The sequence below is a fragment of the Marmota marmota genome, unplaced genomic scaffold (genome assembly GCF_001458135.2).
Source record: "Marmota marmota marmota unplaced genomic scaffold, marMar, whole genome shotgun sequence".
Classification (NCBI taxonomy): Eukaryota; Metazoa; Chordata; class Mammalia; order Rodentia; family Sciuridae; genus Marmota; species Marmota marmota.
The window spans coordinates 38,324,078-38,328,534 of NW_026000026.1; the positions used below are offsets into that span (position 1 = coordinate 38,324,078).

At 36.9% G+C, this 4,457-nt stretch overlaps 1 long non-coding RNA gene across 2 annotated transcripts in view; it reads left to right on the forward strand.

The window, feature by feature from the left end:
- Positions 1-4,457, forward strand: part of LOC125619054 — a 12,159-nt gene that overhangs the window by 2,723 nt on the left and 4,979 nt on the right. The window contains exons 2-3 of one of the 2 annotated variants that reach the window (XR_007350530.1): positions 1,142-1,219; positions 1,511-1,635. This is a non-coding gene — a long non-coding RNA (uncharacterized LOC125619054). The remainder of the gene's footprint in view (positions 1-1,141; positions 1,220-1,510; positions 1,636-4,457) is intronic. The other variant, XR_007350531.1, reaches the window with a different exon arrangement.

Genomic DNA, 4,457 nt, shown 5'->3' on the forward strand with positions numbered 1-4,457 from the left:
TCTCTCTCTCTCTCTCTCTCTCTCTCTCTCTCTCTCTCTCTCTCTCTCTCTCTCCTCCCTCTCTCTCTGTCTCTCTCTCTCGGAAAAAAAAAAAAATAACTTTGGGTTTAGGACCCAATGATCTGTTTTAAAAAGCTCTTTAGGTGATTCTGATGTACCCAAATTTTGAAAACTACTGAGCTAAAGGGACTTCTGCTTAACCAAGTTATAGAAATGGGCTGGAGAAGGTGATAAATACAGCTCCACTGAAGAGAGAGGAGAGACCAACACTTTGATCCTTACACTGATCAAAAAGACACCAGGAAGTAGTTTGGGACTGATATGGGAATGAGTCCCTGGAACTAATTTTCCTTCTGGTATTCCTAGATGAAAATATCTGCAAATTGTAAAGATTTCTCAACTACTAATAATCACAAAACTATATTTAATAATTTTTGTATTACCTGATGTTTTTCTGCTAATATTTTTCTCTATGAGCAATATATATAATAGTATATTGTGAAATTTATCAATAAAAACAAATTTATATGTCAAAGGGAATGTATTAAAATGGTTTAACTTTCAAAACAAAACAAAACAGTGTCCTCATACTTAAACCAAAAAAAAGATAGCAGGCACTGTGGAGGTTAACAGAAAGTCTTCTAGAGCCAAGAGAATCTGGGTTCATATCACAGTCCTGCCCCAGTTTTGTCCTCTTGAACACTTTTTCTGTGATTGAGTTTCTACATTTGTAAAGTGAGGATGATAATAGTATCTTTCAAAAAGTTGTGTGGAATAAATAAGTAAACATAAGAAGTACTTAGAAAAGTATTAGACCCTTAGTAGTATTTGTAATAGTTTGGATCTGTAATGTTCCCCAAAGGCTCTTGTGTTGAAGGGTTGGTCCCCAATTTGTGGCACTGTTGGAGCGGTATAGAAACTTAAGGAGGTGGAGCCTCATTGGAAGAAGTATCACTAGGGGTGTGCCCTTAAAAGATGTATTGAGACCTTGGCTGCTCCTTCCTCCTCCTCCTTCTTCTTCTTCTCTATCTCTCTCTCTCTCTCTCTCTCTCTCTCTGTGTGTGTGTGTGTGTGTGTGTGTGTCTTTCTGTGCCTCTCTCTCTTCCTGGACACCATAAGGTGAGCAGTTTTCCTTCACCAGGCCTTTCTGCCATAATATACTGTCCTCCAGAGGCCCAGAAACAGTGCCATATGACCATGGACTGAAACCTATGAGACTGTGAGCTAAAATAAATCTTTCCTCCTTTAAGTTGATTTTCTCAAGTATTTCATCACAGAAAGCTAACATAGTAATCAATTAATGTTACTTTTAAAAGACAAAATCTCCATTAATTCATTACCATGAAATGTGTAAAGAATCAAACTTCTTCTCAAATAAATGGCACACAAATATTTAATGTAAAAAATGTCCAGTTCTGGGAATAATTATTATTAAAATTGGGAAAATAAATTATCACTGTATTATTGGGAGGTGGATTCTGTATAAAATGTGGATTTATTCATTCAACAGATAATTAGACATTACACAAAATCGAGAGGTGCTGGAAAAATGAAAGTTTGAAAAGAGGATTGGAGGATAAAAAACATAGTCAATCCTGGAAGCCAAGCACACAGCCCCAAGATGGGACCACTAAGGTACAGGTATACCAGCCACAGGTGTACATATATAAAGACAAAAGAGGCAAAACTTGTCCTCAAGTACGGAGTTTAGATGAAAGACATACTATCTACATAAATATATAATGCAGCCATTCTCAAAGTGTGGGCCATAGTTGAGTATGAATCCCCAGATCATTTCAAGAGATCTTTGGTGATAAATTTACATTTTAAAATAATGCCCATTTACCTTTTTTGTTCTCTCATGAAAGTAAAATGTTCAAAAAGTTCATAGATAGGAGTTCAAATTTCATATTGCAGCTAACCTTTGAGAAACTGACATTCGACAAGTTTTACTATGTCAAACAAGAATATTCAAAGTTATCCAATAAAGCTGTTAAAATACTCCTTCCTTTTCCACTTATAATTGTGAGAATGAGATTTCTTTATACTTCAACCAGCACAACATATCACATCAAATTGAATGCAGAAGCTGAAATGAATCCAGCTGGTTTCTCTAAGTGAATTTGCATAATGCAAAAAATAACACTTCTCTCACATTTTGTTTTGGGTAAAATATATTTATTCTTCATTAAAATATATTATTTATGTTAGCATGTAATTGTCTCTTATATTTAATTTTTTTTTACATTTCTGCTTTGAATATAATAAATATTGGTAGGAATAACCCACATAACAAAAGCATTGCCATACTCTCTTATTTTTTTAGGAGTATGAAGGTGTCCTGACACATGACAACTAAATGCAATAGGTTATCCTGGATTGGATTGTGGCTGAGGGAGAAAAAATGGTATAGAAGATTATTAAAGCATTTGGTATAATTTGAATGTAGATTGCATATTAGATAAGAACACTGAATCAGTGTTCAATTTCCTAATTTTGTTGAGTACATAGTACTTGATTATAAAAATGTCCTTTTTCTTTGCAATTATATTTTTAAAAGTTTAAAAGGGGAAAATTCTGTAATACATTCCCTTATGATTTTATAGTGGAGACAAAAATGATAAAGCAAATGTGACACATTAGCAATTGGTGATTTGGGCTGAAGGTTCTATGGGAATTTTTCTTAATGATCTTGCAAATTTGTGTGTGTGAATTTAGTAAAGATTAAAATTGGGTGGTGTGCATTGACACATACCTGTAATCCCCACTACTTGGGAGGCTAAGGCAAGGAAAATTACAAGTTCAAAGCCAGCTTGGGCATCTTAGTGAGACCCTATATCAAAATAAAATAAAATAAAAAGGGCTAGAGAGATAGCTTGTTGATAGAGCACTTTCCTAGCATTTGTGAAGCCCTGGGTTCAATCCCTAGTACCCTTACCCCCCAAAGAAAATAACTAATTAAAAAGGACTTAGGGCTTGGGATGTAGCTCAGTTATGGAGTGCTTGCCCAGAATGCATGAGCCCCTAGTTCAATCCATAAACACACATACACACACACACACACACACACACACACACGTCTTGAGACCAAAATGTTGGAAAAACATTGTAGTCACCCCCATTCGTACGTAGCCTGGATTCCTAGTTTTATGAGGTAACGTGGAGGTTTTTTGTTTTGTTTCCCTGCTATTAACTTCAGGAAGGGAGAAATGGGGAAATTTATTACATAGTAAATAGTAACAAGTTATTATTTAGCAATAGTAACTGAAGCATATTTTGTTACCTAGAAGTGAGATGAATATCATAACAAAATAACAAAGTGAAGGATGTAACTTCAGCTTTAGGACCAGGTGAAGTAGCAAGGATGCCAAGGGAACCTAAAGGAGCATGTTAGCAGAAGTCTCAAAGGCATTCAGGAGGCTGTCGATGAGGGATTAAAGAGAGCTAAGCTAGAAACTGGAGGAAAATACCCTTGTTATGTAATACCAGAAAGTCTGACCCAGGCTTCTGAGGGACAGGGAGTAAACAAAAACCATTCCTATTGTCACTTTTCTGAATTACCCCCAGAATCCATGAGCATTAACAAAAAAGGGAGGGGGGTCCTTTGTGCCATTACATTGGGATTATTTTCTTACACAGCAATATTAATAGGCACAGACAGGAATGAAAGAAAAATGAAAGGATTTTAAACAAATACATATCTCCATTTCTGCTGAGAGCCATTGCCAAGTAGGAATGACACATGGCAATTTCTTTGTCAGCCTACCCAATGTTGCTTAGAGGAAGGACTCTCCATATTGACCCAGGTCATTTGCAGTGACATTGCATGTAAGGTGACCTTGCTCAAGGACCAGGGCGGATCCAGGTTTAGGGTGTATCCTGCTGGGATTAGGGCGTATCCTGCTGCCTCAGGCGCACCCGCTCCTTGAGTTCCCGTTGAGTTCTCGCAGGATTCAGAGAGTATTTGGGATTTTGCCCAGAATGTGATTTTGGCCCAGAACGTGGATTTGCCCAGAACGTGTGTATAAGTGCCAGTGACAGTTCAAGAATAAAGAGTTGCTGTTTGAATCTACAAGGTGTGTGGTGGCTCGTGATTTTGTGCCCAGCCAGACTGCAGCATTTGGTGGCCTGTACGCGGAATGTCTGAAACTTGGAGGTAAGTGAAATTGCTCGCTTCTGAGGGAAGGCGAGAGAATGGGTGACCATTTCAAAAAACAATGTGTTCTTGTTTTGATTTATTTTGTTTTTGTTTCAAGCTGCCTATCCCTAGAAATTTCTCAGGCAAACTGGGAAAAATGGTTGGCTAAAGGTTTGAAGTTTGTCGGCCCTGAGGAAGAGAAAATTGATACAACGATTTTTTATTCCGTTTTTGTTTCATTCAGTTTCGGTTTTGTTTTGTGTTATCTTATTGGGTTGCGTTATCTTTATAGTAGATTAGAAATTAGTAAAAAACAAAC